This window comes from Sciurus vulgaris, assembly GCF_902686455.1.
Source record: "Sciurus vulgaris genome assembly, chromosome: 9".
Taxonomy (NCBI): domain Eukaryota; kingdom Metazoa; phylum Chordata; class Mammalia; order Rodentia; family Sciuridae; genus Sciurus; species Sciurus vulgaris.
Genome location: NC_136469.1, coordinates 68,147,913 through 68,161,034, shown reverse-complemented (window position 1 = coordinate 68,161,034; position 13,122 = coordinate 68,147,913). Strand labels below are relative to the sequence as shown.

Genomic DNA, 13,122 nt, shown 5'->3' with positions numbered 1-13,122 from the left:
AAATATTTGTCTAGCCTGGACTGTTCCAGCTGCTGTGATATGTACTGGTGATTTAAAAAAGTGATAAAAAACAGACATGCTCTTTGCCATTACCAAGTATTCACTTTAAACTGATGCTAATTGCTGTACTGAAGACTATTGCCCAGATAGAAAGTCTGATGAGCTTTCAATGAATCATGAGTAAATAATGAGTAGTAATATCTTATGTGCACCTAATTTCAAAAATTATATTTAATATGAACTTTGCATATCAGTGTACCAAGCATAGTTAGTAACCATTTTTATTTATGTCATGTTTTTATACATTGGAGTAGCATCTTAAGTTATTTTTAACATGTTTTCTATATTGTGGCATGCCACTGACACTGCAAAGTTAGGTAAGAAAATGTGTGAAAATATACATTAATTTTTTTTAAATATTACTCAATCATAAAGAATTAAATTATGGTGCTTGTAAGTAAATGGATGGAACTGAGACCATAATGCTAAGTGAAAAAAGGCAGTCCCAAAAAGTCATAGGTAGAATGTTTTCTCTGATATGAGAAGTTGGGGGAGAAAGAAGGAGATCAAAGAGAAAAAAAGAGGGAATTCCATCAAAATAGAGGAAAGGTCAGTAGAATTGACAAGGGGATTAAGGGGAGGCATGAGGGACAGAAAGGAAAGAAGAGTGGCATGAATCTGAGCAAAATTTTCAACTTTTGTATGCACATACATGAATATAGCACAGTAAATCCTGACACACCAAGTATGTCCACAAGACACTAATTAAAAAAAATTATAAATAAATTGCAGAAAGATCAATAGAGTAGAAGGAAGGGAGTAGGGGAGGGAGGAGGGGGAAGGAAGGCAGTTCTGTGAACTTAATTATATTCCATGCTTTTGTGATTATGTCAAAATATATCCAAATGTTATATATAGTTTAAAAGTATCAATAAAAAGAGACTAAATTTGCTGGGTGTTGTGATGCATGCCTTTAATCCCAGTGGATCAGGAGGCTGAGGCAGGGGGATCTCTAGTTCAAAGCCAGCATCAACAACATAGGCCCTAAGCAACTTAGCAAATCTCTGTCTCTAAATAAATATTAAAAAGAGTTAGAGAGGTGACTCAGTGGCTAAGCACTCCTGGGTTCAATTTTCTTCTCCAAGAAAAAAAGAAAAGGAAAAAAAGTATTGCAAATGCTAGCCCTTTTGAAAAAAAGAACTTCATTAGAAATTTTACATTAAAATATGAATTAATACTTTAATTTCTTTGCCTTAATCCTTAATTACTTTGGTATCAATTCTTCACTTTATTAGAGTGAAATAACTTAAAAACCTGAAAAATATTTCCTTATAAGTAATTCTAATATATGCTTCATTTTTCACTAATTTTCTGTAGGAATATTTAAAGATAAGACAAAATGTTAAGGCATGGAAATTATATACATAACATATTATATTTAATAGATATGTATTTATATATTATCATATTATTGCTTTAAAGTTATTAATATCATTATATTATTATATAATTTTAATTATATAATATTTGACTTTCATTTCTTTTCTGCATGGAACATAGTTGTGATGGTTGAAGCTTCAACAGCAATCTTGAAATTTAGGAAAGTAGAACAATTTAAATTACATACTGTTATGGTTTGGATGTAAGGTGGTAACTGAGTGGTAACTGAAGGCAGGTAGGGTGTAGCTAGAGGAGCTGGTCATTGGGGGCATGGCTTTGGGGTACATATTTTATATTTGACAAGTGGAGTCTCTCTCTGCTTCCTGATCATCATGTGAGCTGCTTCATTTACCACACTCTTCTGCTATGATGTTGGATTGGAGCCAGTTGTCTCTGAACTGGTACCTCTGAAACCTTGAGCTCTTAAACTTTTCCCACTCTAAAATTGTTCTTGTCAGGTCTTTTGGTCATACCAGCAAAAAAGCTGACTAAAACAAATTGCTACCAAGAAGTGGGGTTATTGCTGTGACTAACCTGACCATGTGTTTCAGAAACTTTTGGAGCTTTTTGGAATTGGTGAGAGGAATTTTGAGATGATTAGTAATGCAAGCTAGAAATATTTTAGACTGTTGCAAGCCGAGCTTGATTCTGGTGGAAGCTAAGTATGCAAATAGGATGTGGACAATGAAGACAGGGATCAAGAGGGTTCAGAGAAGGACCCTTTGAAGTTGGACTAAAACCTATTTGTGTTATCTTCTGGTTGAAAAGTTGTCTACATTTTGCCCATGTCTTGGGACTTTCTATAATGTTGATTTTAAAAGTGATGGACTTTTTAATATGACAAGAAATTTATAGACAGCATAGCATTCAGGTGGTGGCATGTGTATTTCTGGCAGCTTTTAGGCAAATTTATTGTGATAATCAGGAGTAAAAAGCTGAGCAGAAAGATTCAGAAAACTTGGACTTGAGAAGTGTAAGTAAAACTGGGGTTAAGGAGGTTGCAGTTGTTAAAGACATTACTGCCACAAAGGAAATGCAAAGAACTCTCCCCAGAGACAATAAGAAAGATGGTTTGAGGGCATCTCAGGAATTGGCAAGTTAATATCCACCTCAGGCTCAAGGAAATAAAAGTAAAAATTCTCTTGAGAAGAGACCAGTGGGGTACCATCTTGCAGAAGGGAGCCTAGAAAGTTTTTTCAACATGCTCAACTACCCAGACACTCTGAAACTGCTGTAGCCAGGGTTCCTGGAGGCTTGGCTACTGCTTGAGATGGCAGCACACCTTGATATCAACCATATCAAGGTTCTGCAGGAATGCAGGAATGCATGATACTGGAGTTAGAGAGTCATGAAGCTTCCACCAAGATTTCAAAGGAAGGCCTGGGAGACCGAGCAAAGTACAACAGGGTCAGAGTCCCTGGGGGCAGCCTCCTGAGAGGACAAAGTATGGAGATGTGAAGAGGAAGTAGAAGCTTCAGTGGAGACTTCTGAGATTAAGAAATGCCTGTAACATGGCACATTGTCCTAGGAAAGATGTAGGAATTGAGCAAAGTCATGCCAACAGAAAGGCTACTTGGGTTGCAACCAATAAGGCCACAAGGGCAGAACTACACAAGCCCTTTGAACAGAACCTTACCATGTCATATGTCCCAGAAGTTGGATGTAGAGGTACAGGACTTGTTTACCCAGCTGGATTTCTGTCTTGCTTTGGTCCCATCCCTTCTTCCTATGCCCCTATTTTTGTGAATGGAAATGTTCACTCTGTACCTTTATACATTGGATACTTGTCAATCACTTTTGATTTGCAGGAGCTCACAATGCGAGCTTTCCCCGAGTCTCAGAGGAGACTTAGGGCTTGAACTGTTAGGCAATTTGGAACTCTTGAGATTATGGGGGCAAAATGTATTTTGCATTGTGAGATGGTCATAAGCTTTTGGTGGACAGGGGTGGAATGTTTTGGTTTGAATGTGAGGTGTCTCCCAGAAGCTCCTATGTGAGATGGTGGGAGAAGGTTTAGAGGAGAATTGATTGAGTTATGAGAGTCTTAACACAATGAGTGAACTAATCCCCTGATAGGGAATAACTCCTTGTTACTGAAGAGCAGTAGGATGTGGCTGGAGGAAGTGGACATTGGGGGCATGCCTTCAGGGTACATATTTTGTATCTGGTAAGTGGAATCTCTCTCTACTTCCTGATCATAATGTGAGCTGCTTCTGTCATGATGTTCAGGCTCACCTTGAGCCCCACAGAATGGAGTCAACTATCTCTGGACAGAGACCTCTGAAATCATAAGCTGCTAAATGAACTTTCCTTCTCTACAATTGTTCTAGTGAAACTTTTAGTCACAGTAGCAAAAAAGCTGAGTAAAACATATATGATATATAATTATATATGATTACATAATATATTATATATCATTATTTATACATAATTTTCCATGCCTTAACTTTTTTTTTATATTTATATGTAATGGTGCACATAATAATGATAGACAATTAAAGGCAACAGTGCTAGAAACACTAGTGTTGTATATTAAAGTAGCTTTTACCCTCTGAAGTATAGATACAGATGTCTATAAACTGTCCCATATGTGACTATAATTTTACCAGTAATTCTTATTTGCTGATATTGTTTATTATTTTTCAGATTTAAAGGAATATATAAATTAAATATGTGATAAGAATTCAAGTGTTTAAAATTGATGTTTTCAATATTTCATCCATTTTAATTGATTTGGAAATTATGGCAGTTGTCAATGCTGCATTTTTATTTATTAGATACAAAACAATTTGTAACACAACTCATTTAATATAAATATTTAAATTGAACTGTGATTATGTATGCATTTTATATACAGCTTTATTACCTTTTCAATTATTCAAATGTTCATTTAAAATTTATAGGTAGAAGGGTGAAATTTTATACCTGAGGAAATTAAGGCTCAATTTATATGTATTTTTTTCTTTAAATTCACACAACTAATTTAGAGTAAAGCCAAAGCTGGAGTTTGGGTCTCTTTCTACTTTGCCATATTCATCATTATGTGTCTAAAAACACAATGTAAGCTAAAGAGGAAATGGTATGTTTTAACAAACAGATTACTTTATAACTGCTCATCTCACAAACTTTCTTGTTCCTATGACTGCTGTGAAAGAGATTGCTAGTTGCCTATCCCATTTTTCTGCTTGATAAACCTCAATTGTATTGATAAAGTCAAATGCTCAACTAAAAAAATGTTATCTAAGCTTTGCTCTCAGGTAATATGGGCATGTTCCCTTTCGATGATCACTGTGCTTAAATAAAAGTTGAAACTTGTTTTTAAAATGGGGGCATATTGATTGGCCTGTACCTTTTCAAATTTCATATGTCCATCTCCTTTCTTCATGAAAGGAGTCAATGATAGTTAAAGATGTAGCTGTCATCTAGAAATTTGGGAAAGCTATAATTTTTTAATTTTTTTTATTTTTTGTGGTACTGGGGATTGAACCCAAGGCCTTACACATGATAGGCAGGGGCTCTACCGTTCAGCTATATTCCCAACCCTTTTTATTTTGTTTTGAAAGAGGGTCTTGCTGAATTGTCCAGTGCCCAGAATGGTTTCTAACTTGCAATGCTCATGCCTCAGTCTCTTGAGTAGCTAGATTACAGGAATGTGCATCCAGCCTTGGAAGAATGGAAAAAATGTTTCCCCTGACATCTGAAGCTTACTTCCTGAATTTAGGTTTTTTTTAAAGAAAAAAGTGTCTCTATTTTGTATGATACCCTGTTATTTGGATATTTTGTAACATTAAGACAAACCTAATACTTAAATGTAGTTACATAGTTACAGGTGCATGGTGGGTCATATACTATATAAAACCTAATTTTAAAAAAAAGAGCAAAAAAGTATATACCAATGGAACAACAACAAAAAAGGACAGAGTAAAACAAGGGGAAGAATTTATACTTGTGCCTAAAAACACTGTGACATTTACTACTAAAATGAGAAGAATGGTGGGTAACCCCAAAGAAAGAGAGAAATTTCTCCTACTTTGGGTGTGATATTTTGCATGTAATAGAACTTGATTCAAGACAGCTCTAAGTTTGCAACACTTTAAGTTGGTGTTTTGGAGTTTATTTTCCAAGCTTTCTCCTTCTAAATTCAAAACCATTTTTTCCTAGGAAGGTTATAAGAGACACTTATTGTAAAAATTATACACATACACACCCACACTATTTCCCATAACTGATATTTATTGGTGAGTTAGGGAGATTAATATCACCGATTGTACAACACAAGCCTGGTTCCTACCAACTTGCAAGCAAGTGATGGTGTTCTGGTCCAGGAAATTAATGACTATTTTCTAAGGCAGCAGCTGGTGCCGTACCATTGACTGGACATGATAAAGTTATATGATCTTTTCTAGGCACCATTCTGCCTCTGCACCATGGATACCATCCATGAGAAACAGGAGAAGCTGCTGGCTACAGGGCCTCTCCTGATTCAGAAGATTTCTGAGTGCTGCCACATGACACGTGCACAGATTCAGGTCTCAGATTTATTTGATGAATAACCTTTTTTCCAAAATAGAAGAAAAACATCTTTTCTAAGTATCAATGTGATAGCTTATTATCACATCCAAAACAGGACTACTAAGATCACAGGTAGAAAGAAAAATCTGAATTCAGACACATATTGTATAAAATGTATTCATCCCTAAATATTTGCTATTTTCACTTGATAGAAAAACATAGCTAGAGGTTTCCACTACAAAATTAGGCCTACAGCTCTAAAAGTCTAAGTTATTGTTTACACAAGTCCAGCTAATTGTTTGGTATAAATAATTACTTACCAAATTATATCAGCAGACATCTGTTTGCTTAATTTTAGAGAGGTTTCTCTTGAGTGGTCTAGCTTCCTAAATTAATGATGAAATTCGGCTGAGTCACAAAGTAAGCAAAACAAATGGATGTATTCTGAAGTCACAGAAATATTAAGTCACAGAAAAATTTCTGAAATGGGCCTTTAACTAATTGTCAACTTAACTTATTTTTTACCTAGTCAACTTTATAAGCATATATAGCATTCTGTAATTTCTGTTTTTAGAGTTTTGTCTAAATAATCATAGTACTGGAGGCTTTCAGTAATTTGATTCCACTGAGCTCAATTTTTCATTCTAAGGAATATGACACTTCTCTGTACTATTTTTTACCTAAATTATATATCTCATAAAAGAGTGGAATATCTAGGCAAAATCTGAATGTGATATTCACCTGACAATTGGATGTAATAAAATAATCTAATATACATAATTATTTTGTTAACCTATGAATCATAAAACTGTCACCATGAAAAATAATTTTGAATAGGGCAGGTTTAATGCATTTTAGTATTATTTTACTATTTCACTCTATTTAAATTTTTATGTTCTCCTCCTCCTTCAACAATTCAGGGTTAATCTTCAGTTCTTGGTGTAGATTTTCTCCCCTGATAGTCTCATATTCTTTATATTCAAATATAATAAAAATTCCTAGGTTCTGATAATATTTTCACAGAAAAGCACCTTGCATATTTTAACCAAACTTTTATAGCAGCCCATCAATGTAAATTGATATTATTTTTAAATGTCCTATGAAATAAAGTAGATATATAAGAAAACCCATGACCTTCACAAAGTCCTGTCACATATTATAAATAGATTTGTGGTTAGAAATCAGAATTTTAGGTTCTATTATCTGAATTTACTGTTTATTCACTTAAAGAGTCAATATAATCTGAAATAATAACAGTACTAGAAACAAATTTTGTGTAACCAGAGTGCTGGGGAGGGGTAAAGGAAAACAACTTTGAAACCAGGTCTTCATGAATTTTTCTAATGAATGTTTTGGTAGGATGACATTCTATGAGAAGGGGGCTATGTGGGTGAAGCCCCCAAAGTCTGAAAGTTCTTGGAAACACTGCTCAACCTATGTGGTTTATCTAGAGGTTGAATAGGTAGAAAAATCAGAACTTGAGGCTTTAAAGGCAGACTGGGGCTAGTTTTCCAAGACCTTGTAGGCAATAACTAATATTAATTTAACATTAATTCATGTACCAGATGCTTTGGTGAACATTCTATATCCAATGCTTATTTAGGGATCACAGCATCCCAGACAGACTCCTCTGATGTGAACAGACATAACAGATGAAGGGGAAGCAGTGTTTCTATACTTTAAGGTTATTTTGAGTTCATCTAGGGATGTTGCTCCTAAAAGAACACTTGGAAAATAAAATGTTTAGGTGATTCAATGTCTTTTCTTCATTTGGGTCTCTGCAATTCTGTTAATAAACTGTTAATTTTTAAAAACACAAATTTCGCTACAATGATAGATAAAAACATTAAGCATACTGATATCCAAAAATATATATCAACAACACAAAAGTGAAACTAAATAAAAATATTTACTTAATTCTGCCTCTAGAATATATTTTGCTTATTTTTGATGTTTGACTTACTATTTTTATTTAAGTTAATAATAGATTTAGGTTACTAAAGACATAAAGATTGAATTAAAAAGAACACCTGATTTACCTTGTGGCCTTGTTGATCCTCAAAATGAAATGTTCATGGAATCAACATGTATTTACTGACTTGTGACTGTTCAGAGAGCTCTATACTAAGTAAACAGGAGGCTAAAATGAAGATTTGATAAACTTATTCCAAGTGACTTTAAAGCAATTCAGTGAATATTTACCCAAATGACTGTAGTCTGTTTTTCTGTAGAAATCAGAAATTAATAAAGGAGAAATTCAGATGAAAATGTAGACAAGTGGTGAGAACTTCAGAGGCATCCACATTCTCCTGGACTTTTCAGGAGGGATGGGGTCGGGGGGTGCCTCAAGGTTTTCTGCGAAGCCTGGAAGGAGGAGGCTGCTTATGGCTCTCTTCCTGAGCACACCTGAGGGCACTTCTACCTCTTACTTCCTGTTTTGCTTGTTCACTCTAAAATGGTAAAAAAAAAAAGAAAGAAAAAGGGGGAGGGGGGAGAAATAATTTAATATAGAGCTACTCAATAAACTTAACCATTTTTTCCAGCAAACCATGAATGAATTAGAGTACATTACTGGCAAAATACAAAGTTGAATGTATATCTGATTTTGTTAGTTGTTCAATACTCTTAAAATTGCAGTTTTTATTCATGTATTTGAGTATGTTTTCTTCCACTGAAGATAAATTAGGAAATCAAAAGAAACCACCTGTAATGCCTAGTATATTCTCCAGTAAATGAAGGGCTTGTGGCACCTAAGATTGCAAAGAGATAAATACCAATGAAAATTTTGAGCTTTAAAACTTTCTCACTTCAAAAAAATCATTGACATTAAGGAGTTCAAGCATCTGACTCTTTAAATAATATGCTCTATTTTGAGTGATGTTCTTTCTTTTCCTTTTTGTTTTTAAATATATTTGAAGGTTATGCTCTTTATTTTTTAAGGCACTTATATTGTCATTGTGATCTTCAGTTAGTATAGTTTTAATGCTTCAGTATGGTATTATTGATCTATGATCTGCATTTCTTCTGTGAAAGAAAATGAACAGAAAACCTAATTCCTAAGAAAGAAGAGAAATATTTTGATGGAACATGGAACAATAATTTGAACCAAACTATAACTTTTTTTGATTTTCATAATCTGTACTACTAAAAATAAATGTTTTTAATCTATCATCTTACCATCTTGTGTTTAATGTTTTCATGCTTTTGATAAAGTCAGATCATCTGAGTTTGATCTGTGTTGTCTTCCCTTGTGTGATCATTTATTTCAAACATCCATTAAGCCCCTTTTCTAAGATAGGTCCCCATGCTTAACTCATGTTCTTATCTCACATGTTCTATCATGTATTTTTACCTGTGTAATAGTAATCATAGACTTTTCAATCTGTAGGAATTTTCAAAATTGTGAGCTATCATGCTTATTAAGAATCGTAACAAAAACAAAATCCCAGAGACCTTAAATTCCTCAGAGATTTGATTGATAAACAAATTCTCCAAAATAAAAATAAATTTTGAACATAGATATCAAGAAATTTAGCCTTCTCTATGAAACCAAAATTTTTACTCAGGTTGGAAAAAGAAAAGCAAAAAAATTTCATGTAAGATAGATGTTTTTGAATCTTAGAACAGATTTTTCCCTAATTTGTTTAACATTACAGTGGTTATCCTTATCCTCATAATTTCCTATTACAACTGTCTTACTATAAATACAACAGTTCAAGAGAGTCAAAGATTAGAAATTGTTAAGCCAGTCTTAGAAAAGGAACAAAACACACACACACACACACACACACACACACACACACGTATAAATGTGCACATAATATTCATAAACAATTCATAAACATAGACAACATTCACTATAATTCATCATCTGTAGCTACCAACTTATATAGACCTTTGCATGTCTCATATTTCTAGTGTTTTGTGAAACTTGGAAACTCTCTTATTTTAATACTTCGGATATAGCACTTACCAAATGATTATTCTCTTCTCAGTTTTCAGAAATCATTATGTATAACAATGTTGTGCATATAAATTTTAAAAAATTAATGCCAAGCATAATTCAATTCAGCACCTCTTTTTGTGTGTGTGTGATTATTAATTGGTTTACTTTCTATGTGTTGTTTAGCAGAGTATTTGATGTTGTTACTGGTTATTATTAGTCATTCAATAATATTTATTAGGTACCTACTGGATGTCTGACAGTATTCTGGATTTGTACAGAAAAAAATAATTTCCTTGATTTCATATATTTTATTTATATGTTTTATTTTTTATGTAGTAGTCATTTCTTAGTGTTGATGTGTTTTGATTTTCTTGGATAATGGTGTCCTAAATGTATTTTCAACTAAGTTATTGAAAACTTTCTACCATTTTGATTCTTATTATGACTTTTCTCAAGATAGTTCTTAAAACTGAAGGAAGATTTTATTTAGAGCTGCTGTGGGAAAATATGATAAGGGTAACCTGTTAAAAGTATCATATGTGTATAGGAATAGCTAACACTTGGTAAAATGTTGTCACTATGCTTTTCATAATTAGCAATAAATATTTTTCAGCCCTGGACTTAGAGAAGAACAGGAGCAGTGATTTAGTTTTTGTTCATTGGTGAATACTAGGATGTTAATTGCCACTGAGTATACATTCTGGAAATATTCAATAACTACTACTTGAACAAATGATCTAACTACTTGTATGCATAACACATTTGTGATTCAAATATTATATGCATACTGAGAAAACATAAGCATAGCACAATGTTAACTAGATTGTGTGTCCTTTGGAACAATACTAACATCCCATAGCTATTAACATTGAGAAAGTTAGAGCCACATGCCTACCAGTAGGTCCATCAGAAAGGGCCATGGATCACTCTTTAACCATGACAAAAATAAAAAATAAAAATAAAAATAAATTTAAAATGATTGAATTACTGAAGTAATAGGGCAAAAGAGGTATGGATAAAACTAATGCTAATCTGTTAGAATTGTCATCTATTAGAATTTCATCTTTCTAGAAGGTCTCTTTAGCAAGTAGGAAAAAAAAAAAGTGGCACCTAAACTTGCCACAGCTTTATCTCAACAGTCAAGCTATTACAATCTTGTTTTTATGAACAAAAATTATTTATGGGTGTAACTGTTTCTTTTTCTTCATTAGATTTAGATTGAATCCAAGTGTTCTGAGAGGTATTGTGCCCTGGATTTAAAAATCAGGTTTAGAGCACATAGATGTACTTATTTTGATGCCTCTGTATTCTTTCTTAATTAGGACAGGAGATGCGAAAACTTACTTAGTGATAAGGCTAATAATTCTCCTCCTGTAGCATCTGGTCTCCAGTGGCCTGGAGTCATTGTCTAACCTGAATTTAGGAATAGTTGAGAAAATTTCTCTGTATGACCTCATTTGAATTATAGTCATTGATAATAGCAAGTTTCTCTAAATTCATTTAGACACTGTCTGAATATCCCTATGTCCTTGGCCCAATATTTCTATGAATCCAAATGAAATATCTGAGAATCACAAAGAAATGCTATTTGGTTAATTCTGGTTACTTATTAATTAATTTATTTAAATTTATAATTTTTATTTCCCAAAAGATTTTATGTCCATATGTAAATTTATAATTTATAGATGTATAGATTTTAAAAAATTAATGCCAAGCATAATTCAAACATTTGTTATTTGAATTTTAAGTTTTGGTGAATAATTTATTAACATTTAAATTTAAATGAGAGGTTTTATTTATTTTTATTTAAACTATTTTCATTATTAAAACTGGGAATATTCCCTGTTAGCAATAGAAGAGTCTTTCTGTCCTGCAGGCAGGTCCCCAAGTAGCTATTGCAGCTGAGTCCATGCTATAGCACCTCTCTGGGCCTGTGTGGCTCCCACCACAAAGCCTTTGTTGACTCCATACCTGCACTCCAGAAATTCTTTATCCCAAGTGAATTCCCTTCATGTTCATAGGTTCACATAGGGAAGTACTTCCTTTGCCAGCATTTCTTAGGTGATTAATATGAATAAGAGGCATAATCTCAGGAAAACTTACCCAGTCAGTTGCATGTTACTGATACATGTTAAATACATGCTACAGTATTTTACCTCCAATTACCAAGTTTCTTTTGAGTGCTATTACCCCAGGGACCCTAGCATCATCTTTTTCCTACTCTGATCCCTTCCAATTTTCACTAAGCTCCTTCGAATACCAAAGTAGTATTTCTTCTTCAATGTGGCTAGAACTTACTTATCTTCTTATATATCCTATTCTTTGTCCTTTCTATGCTGTTTCTTATAGGAAAACTGGAAATGCAGACATCTAAGCCTTCCTCTTGATATGTAAAAGGAATTTTTTGAACTTAAGGATTCTTTCTTTTTCACAAAGCCTGACTTTCAAGATGAAATCTTTTAAAGACATAAAAAAGAATCTAAATTGAAACTTAGAGCTGTGCAATGACCTTTCTGTGTAAAATTGTATTCACATACCTTCCCTACAGAAGTGAATACCAGTGAGTTAAAGGCTGGGGAAGGGGACAGTGCCATAGGCCAATGTGATTTGCAAAGAGTAAAAAGTAATTTGTTTCATGGTTTCAAAATATTATCTGTCTAAATGAGTATTATTATTTCATACTAAAGCAGAATCTTAGAATCATAAAATTTAGTGTGAGTCCTTACTTCATGGGTACTCAGGGGACTCTGATACTATAGTTTTCTTATGTATAAAGGTCAATAACAATGCCTACCTGGTTGTTAGTAGGATTAAATGAATTAGCTAGAATGCCATCTGAAACATAATAGTTGCTTTACAACATATGCTATTAACATTACTATAGGGAGAGAATTTAATGTATAATACTTAATCATACTGTTTGATGAGTAAGGCGAACATGTAAGTAAATCTCAAACCTCATAGTTACATTCAGAAATTTCTCCAGGAGGGGTTTATTTACCTATCTCGTTTTTCTTTCCTTTTTAAAGTCAACTTCCTTATCTTCTCTGAGCAGCATGATTTCCAGACCCCTACATAGACTATGTCATTACATATCTGCTATTTCTGTTGTATCTTCCATTTCTTCCTGTTTTCCTCAGCTTTTACATTGCTAGGACCAAAATAACCAATAGAACAACTTAGAGGAGGGAATATTCATTTGGAGCTCACAGTTTCAGTGATCT

The 13,122-nt window shown here is 33.4% G+C and overlaps 1 protein-coding gene across 6 annotated transcripts in view; it reads left to right on the top strand.

Annotated features, from left to right (window-relative positions):
* The window catches only part of CCSER1 (coiled-coil serine rich protein 1), a 1,261,997-nt gene that overhangs the window by 912,263 nt on the left and 336,612 nt on the right, over positions 1–13,122 (top strand). The window lies entirely within an intron of this gene.